The 15,496-nt window shown below is 32.3% G+C and overlaps 1 pseudogene; it reads right to left on the bottom strand.

Moving 5' to 3' along the window:
* Positions 1-1,958: 1,958 nt before the first annotated feature.
* On the bottom strand, positions 1,959-5,651 carry LOC107484280 (isovaleryl-CoA dehydrogenase, mitochondrial-like; annotated as a pseudogene).
* Positions 5,652-15,496: the final 9,845 nt, after the last annotated feature.

Below are 15,496 nucleotides of genomic sequence, written 5' to 3'. Positions count from 1 at the left end.
ATTTTTTATTACTTTATTGTTTCATTGTTAACAGAAAAACAAAAAAGGAAAAGAGTGACAGTTAGGTAGTTAGAATTACTGAATTAGCCTATTTGCAACAGCTGGTTAAGGAAGAGTGATGTATAGCATCACTCATTGTAGAGAGAAAGCTATAATTCTGATTTCTTGTTTTATGATCAATAACAAATCACAAAACTTGATTCCTTTTTTTTCTTTAGTTTATTGCTTTCTATCTTTTTTATTCAAGAAAGTTCCAGTTAGCTTTCTTGCCAAACCTGATACGCAGCAGCTCTATGTCTTGCAAGTTGTAACGATATATATATTTGTAATTAAGGAAATCATCATAATAAAATAGATATATAAAAAGTTGGTACTATATATGCAGACTGTAGTACCAAAAAATTTGGATGACTGAATAAAGCAAAGTATAAATAGATGTGCTAAAGAGTTTTGCACATATTCTCTGCCCCTACGAATTTGTTTAGAATAAGCATTTTGTTAAGGACTAAATTTGCATATATGAAAACACTAAAATTTTCAATGTCCTTTGTATTAAAAAACTGGAGAAGCAAATTAAATGGAACTTTTTAATAACTAAGAAGCAGCTAAGAAATTACAAGTTTCCATTTTGGCTAAAATATGTGTAGTAGTGCGTGGATAGCTTCTTGAAAAGCATATGTATGTAGAATTGGGTGACTGAGTTGAGGTCAATTTCTATGAAATTCTCAAATTAAAGCACTTAGTAATTAATTGACGCTTGTGATTTGGCTGACAATTTGAATTGGTTAAAGCCAACTTATTGCTTAATTGTGTGCTAATTTTCCCCCTTTTTAATGTTCATCTCTGGTGTAAGTTTTACACTTTATTATTGCTGATTATTTTGTTTAAGTGTGGTAGTGATACTCTCTCTTTCTTATGAATAGGTTAGTATTATGTACATTAAGATTGCATATTCATGTATATTCTGATATACTAGAAACCATGAGAGTAGATTGTTAACTATTTCTTTACTAGGCATATATATCTTCACGTTGTTATGCTTGTATAGCTATATAGATAAAGATGATGCTCCTAGCTAATAAGTCAGATTATTTTTATCTGAACGCGTTGTATTGTTGTTTTCAAAAGAAAGAACGTAGAAAGCTAATAAGTCAGCATTTTTTCCTGTAACTGTTGGTTGCCATAATAATAACATTCTTAAGCACTAATAACTCTTAGCTTTCATAGAATTTGATTGACTAATAATTTTAGTGATAAAAAACTGAGTTCATTTTGATTATTCCATTCTTCTAGCATTTATTTAGTAGCTTACAGTATCAATGTTGTTAAATTTGTAAGCTCAGTCATGGATGATAATGACAGAGAGTCGTATAAGAATGGTGATCACTCTGATGATTTAAGTTTGAGTATGAGTGTAGTTCCGATGAAAGTGATGATATGGTGGATGTAACTGTAGATATGGCAGAGGCAGATACAATTAATACTTATGGTTTTAAAAGTTGATAACTGATTTGACATCAAAGACATGAGGATTGGTGTTTGATACGGAATCTCAAATGATCAAATTGTTAATTTCAGTTTCAAATATGATTCTGGAGCCTTCAAAGTCCTCCTCAGTGGGCCAACCAAATTATTATTCTCCTACAGTTCTCAAAGTCTAAAGTTTCAGGGCTGTAATTGAGATCAATCATGTTATGTTATGTTAGCCTTGTTTCTATCTTATTTACTGCATGCACTTTAATGCTATTTGTGTTATGATAATTTATCTTATGAGCTCTTCTTAACCCCAGAAAAATTCTGAACTATTAGCATTGCGTAACCTGTAACTGCTCGAGTTACATACTCTTTGAAATCATGGTGATCATTTCTTAATTTCATGCCATGGTTCCATCTTGTGCAATATATTTACTTGGTATTGTTATGAATGTGCAAATTAACTACAAATAACAAATGAAACATTTTTGGTAAAAATAGCTTTCCTTTATTAATAATGGATTCTCATGACTAATTTTATTCCCCTTTGATGAATGAACATTTACTGTTACATAATGAACATTTCACTACTGCTCCTTGAAGAGTTCACGTCCAATAATCATTCTTCTGATCTCACTAGTTCCTGCACCATTCTCATAGTTTGGCATCTCTCAGAAGACGAGGAGTTGGATACTCATTCACATATCCATTTCCTCCCAAACATTGTTTTGCCTGCAAATTATGATGGCTAATTATACGCACAGTAACACGAGAAGAAAACAGAAAAAATAGTTAAGTGTAAATTACGCCGACCTTCACTGATTTTAGGCTATTATCCCAAAGTTTCTTAATTTGTCATATCGATACTAATGACGAATAGTATCATCTGACTTCAAGAGAGGTCAAACGTAATTTACCCAAAATGTAGGAGTAAGAACCTATGCGGAGTTAATAATTTTCTAAAATCACTTGAGCTCTTACTATACCACTATATTTAATAGTCATCATGATTTCTATAAATTTTGGCTGAAAAGTATTACCCAAAAAACTCAGAATAGTAGCTGCAACAAATAACCTGTGCAAACTATTTACCTGCAAAGCAACTTGGGTTGCTCTCTCAGCTGCTGTAAGTATAATTCCAGCACAATCTTGAAAGCAGTAGCCATTACATCATGTTTTGCAATGAATAGGAAACAATACCAATGAAAAATCAAGAAACTATAGAAGTTTCTTGCATCGAGGATCGGACAGAAAATCCGCAAGTAGAGTTGTAATTAGTCAACATCTTAAGTCAATTTGATGCTTGAGTTCAGAACGCATTGCAGAAACATATGCTAACATTTTAGCAATGATAATTTATTCTTAGTCTATCGTGACAGCATAATGGTATTGCATTTCACACGTGCCACGACACTCATATGTTGGTATAATACTATGTCAAAATGGACCTGAAACAAAATAAAAAGAAAAAAATGAAAGAGAATACCCTATGGAAGGAGTTTCAATAGTAAATATTTGTCATTTTATTTAAAAAACCTGATGGTGCTTATGTTTTCAAGAAATATTTAATGTACTATGTTAACCACAGGATGAAGATATGTGGATGCACCTTTGCGTCTACTTTTTCATTGTTGCAGTCCCGAGCCACCGAATACACATAAGCCCTGAAATGAAAAATGTTATCCTGCTGCCAAGCAAGCTAAATTAGAAAGAGAAACAGCATCCAGACATTAGAATCTCATACCTTGAGGACGATAAAGTATACATGTCGGCAACTTTCCCCTGTAACAAGATCGATCTACAATGTAATGTCTAAAAACCACATGCAATAAAATGCCAGGATGATTGTAGAAAAACCATTTCTCAACTATATAGACCTGTATAAACTGAAATTCCCCAATAGGATGACCGAACTGCTCTCTTTGTCCAACATAAGGAAGGACCACATCAAGACATGCCTGCATGATACCCAGGGGACCAGCTGCCAAACCAAGTCTCTCCAGAACCAAACCAGACATCATGACATAGACTCCTAAAACAAGAACTGATATTATAAACTATGGTTGGCACGCATACAACGAATAACACAAGCAGTTTTTTATTAGGATATTATAGAAGACCAATGATGGTCATACAACAAACTTTTGCAGGGTTGAATATACAAAATAACATAAAGATGATTTTATTCTAAAGTTGTGCAAGACCTTTTCCTACTTCCCAAAGAACATTTTCTTCAGAAACAAAGCAATTCTCAAACGCGAGTTCACATCTGCCAACACAAGTCATTTATTATCAGTAAAAGGAAGGGACATCGACTAAAAATGGATTAAGTATAGAAAAGTTGTCACAGAGCATGCATACATACGTATCACTTCCTCGCATCCCAAGTTTATCCAATTTCTGGGCCGTGCTGAATCTGAAATCAAACAGAAGCAAAATTCATAATTTTCATCTTTCACTCCTAATTTCCCCCATATACAAGTGACTTGTCATTTATGGACCGCCTCAATGTTTTAGCCATTTATTTTTCAGTTACATGACTTTACTTTTTCCTCAATTTTCAGAGAAGGAATTTTGCAAGCTAAGGACTTGGTAATCAAATTTGAACTATAAGATGAGACAAGGAGCCAGTAACCAGCCTTTTATATTTGATAAAATTACTGCTTTAATATTTTTATTTATTTTCAAGAAATAACTGAACTGTAAGCTTGAAATGCAGAGACTTTAGTACACTTTAAATTTGACTAGGTTCACTATAAGTACCCTGGCATTCCCTTCTTGATGATGAATGCAGTGATTCCTTTTGACCCAGCTGTTATGTCTGTCTTTGCATAGACAACCTGATTCAGTTCAATATATCAAATGTGCTATACATTCTCAGCATCTATGCAGACTATTAATCAAATGTGCTATAATTAGCATTTTCATTGACAATTTGAGGAAACATTGCCCTTCTACATTTATAAAGGCAAATTAAACAAGCGCAAAGTCAATACAAAAAGGATGGGAAAATGCAGAAACGATTGAAGAAACATACCAATGTTTGAGCGACTGGACCATTAGTAGACCACATCTTGTTTCCATTAAGTACGTAGCCACTATCAACACGATCAGCCTTACATTTCACGCTCACAACATCAGAACCAGCTGCACGAAAAGACCAATCCGCTCTATGAAATCCTTGGAATATCTTAAAAGATGCAATACACTCCCTATAAATTAATTAAGCATTCAAAGTTACAAGTATGAACCAACAGAGTTCTTAGTTTCCAGATCTTAAGAGTGTAAGTAATGACAAGCAACTCATTTGCCAACATTTGTTACGAAGAAACAAATACACGATGCTTGAGATATTTGAAAAATACAAAATTGAACATTCACAAACTCGAATTTTCAACATCAATAAAATTCAGTTGAAAGGAATTCTAGTAGTGAAATGCAATAATCGTAACTATAGGAAGTTAAAGTATGATCATCATACTGCATATTTTTGGCAAAACAAAGAAATAAAAGAGATTGAACCAAAGAGAAAAAAAGTAATTAAAATCCAGACAATCATATGATTAAAATCATGTCCCGTTTGAAGAAATTCCAATTAGTAATGGTATGAGCAAGGCTAAAGCATGCTAACATTTACCAAAATCACAGCTCCAATTTGCGTCCCTGCCACCAACAAGTCAAATTTGCAATCACAGAGTCCATGGAGATAGCGGGGTCGAGGAGCGAGCGGAATCTTCTTGGTGTGGCGATGGACTTGTTGCGCTTGAGAAGGTGCAGCGGAGCAGAGCAGAGCAGAGGAAAGCTTCAGGCAAGCAGCGAGCAGTGGTACACGAAGGGCTTCGTCTCTGGCAGCTGCAACAGATTCGAACCACGCACAACTAGGAGGAATGGTGAGCAGCTCTGGAAAAAGAGAGAAAGCAGAAGAGCCCGGCGTCGTCGCCTTCGTCGGATCCAAAAGAAACAGTGCTGATTGGAGCTCGGGGAAAGGGTTAGGGTTAGCAGGTTTGGGACCGTCACGCATGGGAGGGTCCATCTTGGAAACCTGGCGGAGCAGGTCTTGGGCGTCGTCTTCGTTGAAGCATAAAAGGCCGAGATTCTTGCCGGTGGAGGCGGAGCCGGAGCTGCTCTTCTTCTTCTTTCCAGGAGAGAAAGAAGACAAGTCCGGGAAGATGAACAACTCTTTTGATTTTTTTTTTTAAATTTTCAGATGTATTTTTGTTTTATTTTTTAAATTATTTAAAATTTAAATATCTAAAATTAAAGTTAATTAAATTTTAAATTTTGATTATTAAAAAAGATAATTTGTGTCTAATATAAAAAATATTTAAATTTTTTTATAAAATTAAATAATAAAATATTTTTATTTTTATTAAATTATAAAGATATTTTAATAAAAATAATTACATAATATATTTAAAAAATAAATAAATACTGACGTGAAAAATATAATTTATGTGTTATATTATTTGTTTATATTTTTATTGCATCAGTACATATAAATTTATTATCGCATCGAAGCAAACACCAAAAATATATCTATATTTTTTAATGTTAGAATATTTACTGAATAAAATAGAATACAACAGTGACGATAAATTTAAATAATTTATACAAATATTATTTTTTTAATAAATTTATCAAAAAGAATAGAAAGATCATAATTTAGATTATAAATTATAGTATATGTTAATATAATTATAGGTGAGAGTAGTTATTATAACATTTAAACATTTAAACATTTTTGAAATATGATAAAATTGAAAAGAAATAAAAATTGGTCAATCAATAATCAACTATTAGTTAATATAATATCTTAGATGTATAGTTATTAGAATTTGAGCGTGTAGTTTTTGAAATTTTTAAAAATACAAATTTTGTATGAGTAGTAATAAATTAGTAATCATGTATATTAAAATGAAATGACATTTACAATTAATTTAAACATGATCACATTTAGAGGTGTGGTAATTTTAAGAATAATGCTTTATATTTATATTTGACCTTATCATAGTAGAAGAAAGTATAAATTACTCAAAGCGTGATCTAACTGCTTTTAATAAATGGTTTATGCTTTATTTATTACATAGATTTCATGTAAAGCAAAATATAGTCGTATAATATATAGTCGTATAATATATACTAATAACATTGAAACATATTTCTATATAAAAAAAATTTAATTAGTGAATGCTTCCATTAATTTATCTCTGTGGCATTTAGGACCTCTTCGATGGTCTTCACTTTCACTTACCCTTACTTCAGTTCATTAGCCGTAGACCAAATTCTCTGAGATGAAACATGACTAATTTTAACTGAGTTTAGTAGTGCACCACTTAAGAGCCTACACAATTCAATGTAATATTGAACTTCTAAAACTTTTGACGATATTAAATGTACTGGATAAAGTTTAAACAAATAAATTTGTGCTTAAAACTGACTACCTCTATTAAATCCGGGTCAATGTGGATCTTAAAAAGGTAAAAGTGGCTCTGAACAGTAGTTTTGCCATTCTAGTAGGATGTTTTGAAATATTACAGCACAACGATAAGGGGTTCTACACTTCCTTCTTCAAGGTATGGAAGGATTTGATACACCATCTTCCTAAACAAAGTACACCCAATCTTATCGTTTATGTCGAAAACATAAAAATGCATTATAGTATTGTATAGTCTAAAACTATGTTTATATAGATTAGCCAGTTTTTTTTGAAATAGCACATACTCTAAATCTTCTAACACAACAGCCAGACGTTTGATTTTTTTACCTTTACTGGTAACCAAATCCTTTGGGTCCTCCTTTCAACTATTTCAGTAATCATGTCTACAGAGCAAGAACCAACAATAAATTATGACTATTAGCCTTAAAAAACAGATTTCGAATGAAGTTCACACAACAACTTTTGAATTAGTGTAAGTGACACTTATCAAACAGATATGTGTCGTCCATCCTTTCAGCATTTAACAAATCTGAAATAAAAAAAGCAGACTCTAGACTCTAATCAATTGTCAACAATATTCTAAAATTGTTTCTCAAGTTACGGTTCACTACAACAGAATTGCTTTTTCTCTCTTTCTTTGGTAGTTCTTAAGAAAAGTAAAGCTAACTCTTTTTTTTTTTTTGCGGCAGAAGGAGCTTCTCAAGATAATTTTTCATCTGTGTTTGGTTGGTGTTCTCCCGACACAAAGACATATACAAATATACAAGTAGACATAGACACATGTATACACAAATATTTTTATCATGCTTGGTAATAATACACACCACACTGTTATCTCATTCAAATGTCAATTTTATCCCAATAATAACCACCACCATCACCATCATTATTCCTTGTTTCCACCATCAATGCTAATCCTTTAGCCTCAATCCAAATCAATATCATCAATAAAATTTAATCACTAGTTCAACAATTCAAATTAAAACTTGAAACAGTATGAAATATTTCCACAATTATGTTTTAAAAATAAAAACTAATAAAAAAACAGAAATGAAGATGAGAGATGACGAAAAAGTGCATATCTAGCCCCCCAAAAAAAAAAAAGAAAATAGAGGGAGCTTAAATAGATATGAAAAATGATAGCGGTGATTCAATGACACCCGTAATGGTGACGCAGTGAGACTGTGGCAGTGACAATCCGCAACGGCGAGGAGGAAAAACGCGGTGACTCGTATTTACGAGAGAAGAAGGCACAACAAGATTTTGTGGAGGAGGAGTGACAATCTGCGATAGCGAGGATGGGGTGATGCGGTAACCTGTAACTGTGAGAGAAGAAGAGGAGGAGGAGGAGGAAGAGGAGGAGGAGAGGAGGAATGGCTGCAATGGAAGATCGCAGTGACCCGTAATCGCGAGAGGAGGAGGATGAGGAGTGGCTACATTGGAAGATGAAAATGGAAAAAAAGAAGAAGAAGGTGAGAGAAGAAGAGGCTAAATGATGAGGATAAATTTGAAATTTTGAAAAAATATTAAGGGTACATTCATCCAAAAATAAAATTTAAGATTTGTCTTCGGTTAAAAATTTGTGTCTCATTATTTCAGAGAAACACAAAATACACGTATTTTATATGTAACCGTGTCTCTCTTTTTTTATGTCTCACAAAACAAATATTGGACGTGTGTAACCGTGTCCATGTCTTTGATAGACATGGACACTTACCAAATGGATCCTAGTTTAATCCATTATGCATTATCGCTGTAAAGGGGTAAAGGGTGTATTTTTTTTAAATACAGTGTAGATAGAACTTGGCTGGCTATTCGATGAAGTGGTAAATTTTTTACCTTCTTTTCATCCAAAATTCAAAACTTTTTGGCTCGAGCTTTTCATGCTGGTTAGCGTTTCTTAAATTCAGGTTCTATAGATATTGTTTTTAGAGCTATTTGTGTTAATTTGAAGCATAAGAGATGGAGTATCTTGAAGTGACTCTCCCCCAAGCTCACCATCTCTTTGGTGAGTCATATCATTTGCAAGTTTCAAAACTCACCACAGTTGGCTTTGGATTTTTATAACAGGGTTGGAGGGTTGTTCCCTCACTTATTGGATTTCTTGTTGTACTTTGGTTCATGTGTTAGAGAAGTAAAGAAAATTTGATAAAACTTTATTTCTTTTGAGAAATTTGATTACTGAAAAGGGCACTCCTCCATCAGTATTGTTGGAAATATTGATAGAGAGTTATCGAAGATGTTGCTCTAGTATTGCGTTTTTTTATTTATTGGTGAGGGATTGTACTCAGACTAGGACTACTGAAGGCGCTTATGATGTCATCTATAATTTAAGAAGCTGGGGTTGTTTTAATACTATTCATGTTTCGAATAATTTCCTAAATCACTTGTTCTAATTGAATGAAATCGATAGTTTTTTGAATTTGTATAGAGGAATAGGTTCTTTTGGTTACATATGAATACTTTTAATTTGGTTATCTATGCTTTGTGTAAGGAATGCCAACTAGTGGAAGCTATCTGAGTGTTATATAGGATGATAAAGGGTGGAATTTTTTTCAATATAGTCTCGTTTAATGTAATCATAGACACGGCGTGCAAGATTAATAACTTGGGTCTTTCCTTGAAACTTTTAAAAAGGATGACCATGATGTTAGAAAATTTTGTTTGGTCCAATTCTATTACATACAACTGCATAATCAACGGATTCTGCAACAATGAAAAATTATTACTTGTAGATAAAATGCATCATAAAATGGTTAAGGCAACTAAAGAACCGAGTATTTAAACATATGCTACTTTGATATATGGGTATACTAGGTGGGGAAGTTTAGAGGAGGCGTTGAGGCTCTGTGATGAAATGGTGGAAAGCAAATAAACACGTCATTATGAGACTGACCAAGCTTTTTCGTTTTCACGCCCCTTTTTTATTAATCTTCAGTCCTTGACTATGAAATTCTTAGCACCTTTTATCACATTTATTTCAAGCTTTACCTTAGCCTTTTATTTAAGAGGTCACATTAAACAAAATTGAAAAAAGTTTTCCTACTTTGAGAGAGAAAATAACTAAGTTTTGAGAGAGAGAAAGAGAACATTTATACACCTTTTCTTTACTTTTTCATCAAGCATTCAAGTAGTTCTTCTATTATTCTTCACTTGTTCTTCAAGAATTCAAGCACAATTCTTTGTTCATTCATGCTAATTCTTGTATTTTCACACAAAATTCCAGTAAGGTAAGTCCTTGTTATTTACCTATTCTTTTCAATTTTTCAAGCTGAATTTAAGGTGAATTTTTGTTCTCTTCCATGTCTAGATAACCACTCTTAAAGGACATATGAAGCACTCTTAAAGAGTGAAGGAAATTTAAGTTCAAAGTGGTTAAAATTCATCATTTTTTCAGCACACCAATTTGGTCAAGATTTCTAAGAATTCATCAATTGTCTTCCTCCTTTTGCTTGGTTGATTTCGGGTGTTTGAGTGGTTTAAGGGCTGAATTAAACAAGAGGTAATAGCTAGGATTAGTTAAAATATATTTGGGTTTGATTTGATGTTAATATGAACCATTTTGTGGTGAATTTATTCTTAATTTGTAATTCTAAAAATTTTGTGAAGCACCTCTATTTTTGACTTGTTATTTATGTGGAATATGAAGTTTTCATGCCTATAATTATTGTATGAGACAGAGTAAAAGCAATTTCGATTTAAGTTTCAAGCCCAAAAGTCACTAATAAGTGGAGAAACACCTAGAAAAATGTCCTTGAAAAATCAGCTACAAAAAGTGTAAAATAGTCAGCAACTTGTGCCTTTTAACTACAACATCCACGGGTTAAATTTTGAAGTAACACTAATTTTGTTTGAAATTTTATTCAATCTAGATTATCACCTGAAATTTTATATTTTTAGGAGCTAAGTATTTGGAGATATAAATTTTTAAAGATCACTACCTAAAATAAGAAAAATCAGATTTCAACACTTGTGACAATGACTTTCAATGCTCATAACTCCTAAAACTAAACAGCTCTTGGGGTGCAACCAATGCACAATTGTTGCTGGGTGGATTGAGAGTCTCTAGTCCAAAATTTAAGTTAATTGAGGCCTTGTGGTAAGAGTTATGCAAATTGAAAACAACCATGTTTTCTGAATTGAAAAACATAATTTGTTAGATTATTACTCAACTTTCAAAGGGCATAACTCCCACCTTAGTGCAACAATGGATCTGACACTAGTTTGGTATGGAAGAAGGATGTGTCTAGATGAATCTCACCAATTTTGGGGCTAGATGTGTTAAATTAGATTTTTAACGATTTTTTTTTACAAGATGTATGCGGTTGTCCTACTGCCAAAAAAGTCATGATTTTTCCTTAACTTTTGAATCTATAGTGGTCAGAAAATTATTATCCTTGACTTGTTAAAAACCTTAGTCTAAGACAATCGTGCGATTTGCGCAATTCTAAGATCATTTAATATTTTTAGGATAATAAAGAAATTGAGTTGTCAAAATTGTTTTGGCAAAGGACTTGGTACGAAAATTTAAATAGTCAATCAATAAAACACTTAGGAGTAAAATGGTCTTTTGCATAAATCTAGGGGTAAAAATACTATTTTGTGTCATTAGGGGTAAACTTGACATTAATTAAAAGTGTTAGGGGTAATTTGTCAAGGAAGAGTTCTAGAGATAGATTGGTAAAATTTTGATACTAAATAGGCTAAAAGTAAAATCTAGAGTACTTAAGGGTATAATGATAATTTTGACATAAAGTAAAAGGTAAAAATGGTTAGTTAACTTAATGAGAGATAAAAAAGTCTTTTTAAAAAAAATATGAGTACAAAATGGTAAAGTGTTAACATTAGGGATAAAAGTATCCCTAAAAACTAAAAGAAAAAGATTAAAAAAAGTTTATTGTAAAAAGGGAAAAAATAGAATTTCAGAAAATAATAAGGTTAAAATAGTAATTGTGATTACAGGTTTAAAAGACTAAGAGTAGAAAACCAGACTCGAAGTTATTACAAACTAAGGGTAGAAAAGTCCATTAAAGAACATTTAATATAATGTACCTCAGAGAAAAAACTAAAAATCCTAAAGATTTTATCTGGGGGAAGAGGAGTGTCTGCTCTGACAAAACCAGAACCATGCAAAGAGACTATCTAGGGAGGAGGAATGTTATTTCCGACGGAACCAGAATCATATGTTGTAGGGACGCCCACCATATGGACCATTACTCGCTGGGAGCACATTTTTCTTGGGCCATTTTTGTTAGTGTCGCGATTGTACATGGTTTATTTAAACTCAGAGGTATCTGTGCACGATGGTATCCAGTAGAGTAACCATATCCATACTTAGGGTTGGGTAATGTCGAGTTGCGAGTAGTGAACCGATGCATGAGTTCATGGCCTGCATTAGGAACATGCATGCATCATACTTGGTTGTGTATTATCTGCGTGTTGTACTCTATGCATTTTTTCTGTGCTTGTATTTTCTGTTCTCTTATTCTGTGACTTGTTGTGCTGGTTTATTAATTTGCTACATGATTACTGTGATAAAGTATGACTTAGTTAATAAGGGATCGAGACTAGGATAGATACAGAATGCTATCCTTACTTTTAGAGTTAATACAACAAAATATACGATGATCTGAATCGCTAGAGCAGTACCCTAAGATCAACACCCAGCTGTTCTCTTTCCTAGGATAGTACCCTATTGAGAACCTTAAGTTCTCACCCAATTCCTGCTCTCTCTCTACAGATGGAGACAACGTGACGCTAGATGAACACAGAATCAAACATCTCCAACCACCCTGTTTACAAAGTACATGAAGTATGCGACAAAAGATTTTCGCAATTATACGTCACCATAGAGACTAGAACATATTTTTCTCTATTTATTAGTATTTTTGAGGGATACGTTTTAACTATTTACTGGTAGTACCAAGTTCCAGTCTATGGGGTTCCTAAACAGACCAGGACCTTGGAATCTATAAGTTCTCAGTTGTCTATATCATTTCATACATATGTATATATGATATACTGAATGAATCTATCTCGAACTATCTTTTGTTGTGGATAAGTGTTATTATTCCATATACTTATCATCCTGTACTTATGATTACTGCTTATCTATTTGTATTACTAATTGACACAAACGCATATTGTGAGAAGAACATGCTCAATATTATATAATACTATACAAAGTCTAGATCTCCTAGGTTGACCGATGGCTAACGCCTAATGATTGGTATTTATCTAGAAATACTGAAAGTTGGGTCATTACAATTGGTCCCTAATAATGTTGTTTATAATTCGATTTTATATTGGCTTTATCGTGAAGGAATTATTGAGGTAAGTTTCTTTGCTACTATCTGACACGATTGATAAGCATATATGCCTTGACCAGTACTCCTATGTAATCCTTACCAAAGGCCTTTGCAGAAATGAAAATCTGACTTAAGCTTTTAAGTTTCATAGCCAGATTTTAGAATATAACGTAATACAAGATTTTTTTTCTCGCAACATACTTCTTAATTATATAAGCAAAAGACAAAACATGGCAGTAGCTAAGCAATTATTGAGCAGCATGATTACCCGTGGCCTAGTTTCTGATGTTTATACATACGAAACTATAATTGCTCGATACTGTAAACTAGGTAATACAAACGATGTGCTCCAAATTTTTTATTGGATGAGAAGCCCAACTTGACAATATACAATTCTGTCATTAATAATTTATGTAAAAATGGCCTCTACAGATACTGCAGAAATACATAGTTGATGAATTACAAAAGAGAAGATTATTTGATACAACGAGCTTTAATACCTTGATTAGTGGATATTACACTGGTGGATAGATTGATAGTGTTTAATTTGACTCTGAAAATGAAGAGCTTGAAATTTTTGCAAATAGAGTCACATGTAATAAATTGATAAACCTTCTCTGCAAGTGTGGTTCAAGGAAGAAGAAAAAGAATTGATGAAGATGAAGATTGTCCAGAGTATTTGTCCTGATTTTGTTACATACACTACACTTGTTACTCACTTCATCAAGAAATGTAGTCCTAATGGGGTGATTGCATTGCATGACTACGTGATTTTAAAGGGAGTAGTACCTGACCAAAAAACATATGATACCATTGTAACACCACTTCTTTTAGAAGAAGGAAGAAAGAAAAAGTCATAATACAACCTGTATAGCAGTGTAAAAAGTTGTTCGTCTCACATTTTGTCATTTTTTCATTCTTTTCTTTAATACTAATAGATCATATCATTTATTCTTTAGTGTACCAACCACAGTCCTATTAATTCATATTACTTCATTTTAATTTTAATGTCTTACATCAGCTTATCTTTTGTTAATTATATATTTTACACTGAAAGTGTATTTTGCTAATTTTTGGTACATGAATTAATATACATCTTGATTTATTATGTGTGGTTTATAAATAAAAATATATTTTTTGAATAGTCTTAACAAACAAATTAAGGTAACATAGCTCTTATTGATGGATTTTAGATTCTTGAATAAGAACTTTATAACTTTTGGTTTTAGCCATTCATTAATGTGAAGAACCTTCTATATTTATGTGCTTAGTTGGAGAATTGTGAGCCATTTACTAGATAAAATAGAATGCAACAATGACGAGGAATTTAAATAATTTATACAAATATGATTCTTTTTTAATAAATTTATCAAAAAAATAGGTCACATTTCACATAATAAAATTATGGTATATGTTAATTCAATTATAGCTGATAATAGTTATTGTAATATTTAGGTATTTTTGAAATAGGATAAAATTGGAGAAAAATTAAAACTAGCTAATAATTAGTCAACATATATTTTAGATGTATAGTTCTTAGAGTCCAAGTGTGTAGTTTTTAGAATTTTTGGATGCACAAACTTTACATGAGTAGTAGTAAACTAGTAACTATGTATAACAAAGTGAAATAGTAGTTATAACTTACTCAGACATAATCACATTTAAAAGTGTAGTATTCTAAGAATAATCGTTGCATATTTATATTTGATCTCGTAGTCGTAGAAAAGCATAAATTGCTCAAAGCTTGATCTAACTACTTTTAATAAATGGTTGATGCTTTATTTATTATACGTATTTCATGTAAACCAAAATATAATTGTATAGTATATAGTCGTATAATATATACTATTAACAATGACACATATTTCTATAAAAAATTAGTTAGTGAATGCTTCCATTAGTTTATGTCTCACATTTAGGGCCTCCTCGATGGTCTTCACTCCTATGGACCCTTGCTTCAGTTCATCAGCCGCAGACCAAGCTCCCTGAGATGAAACTTGACTAATCCTAACTGAGCTTAGTGGTTCACCACTCAGGAGCCTACACAATTTAATGTAATATTGAACATTTAAAACTTTTGACCGATATTAAATTTACGGGATACAAACTAGTTAGGGTTTAAACAAATAAACCTATTCTTAAAACTGACACCTCTTTTAAATCCGAGTCAATGTGGATATTAGAAATATAAAAGTGGCTCTGAACAGTGGTTTTGTCATTCCACCAGGATGATTTGAAATATTGCATGATGCATGAAAACTTGTCTCTCAACAAATTT

The sequence above is a fragment of the Arachis duranensis genome, chromosome 4, assembly GCF_000817695.3.
Source record: "Arachis duranensis cultivar V14167 chromosome 4, aradu.V14167.gnm2.J7QH, whole genome shotgun sequence".
Lineage (NCBI taxonomy): Eukaryota > Viridiplantae > Streptophyta > Magnoliopsida > Fabales > Fabaceae > Arachis > Arachis duranensis.
This window is presented reverse-complemented; position numbering and strand designations above follow the sequence as displayed.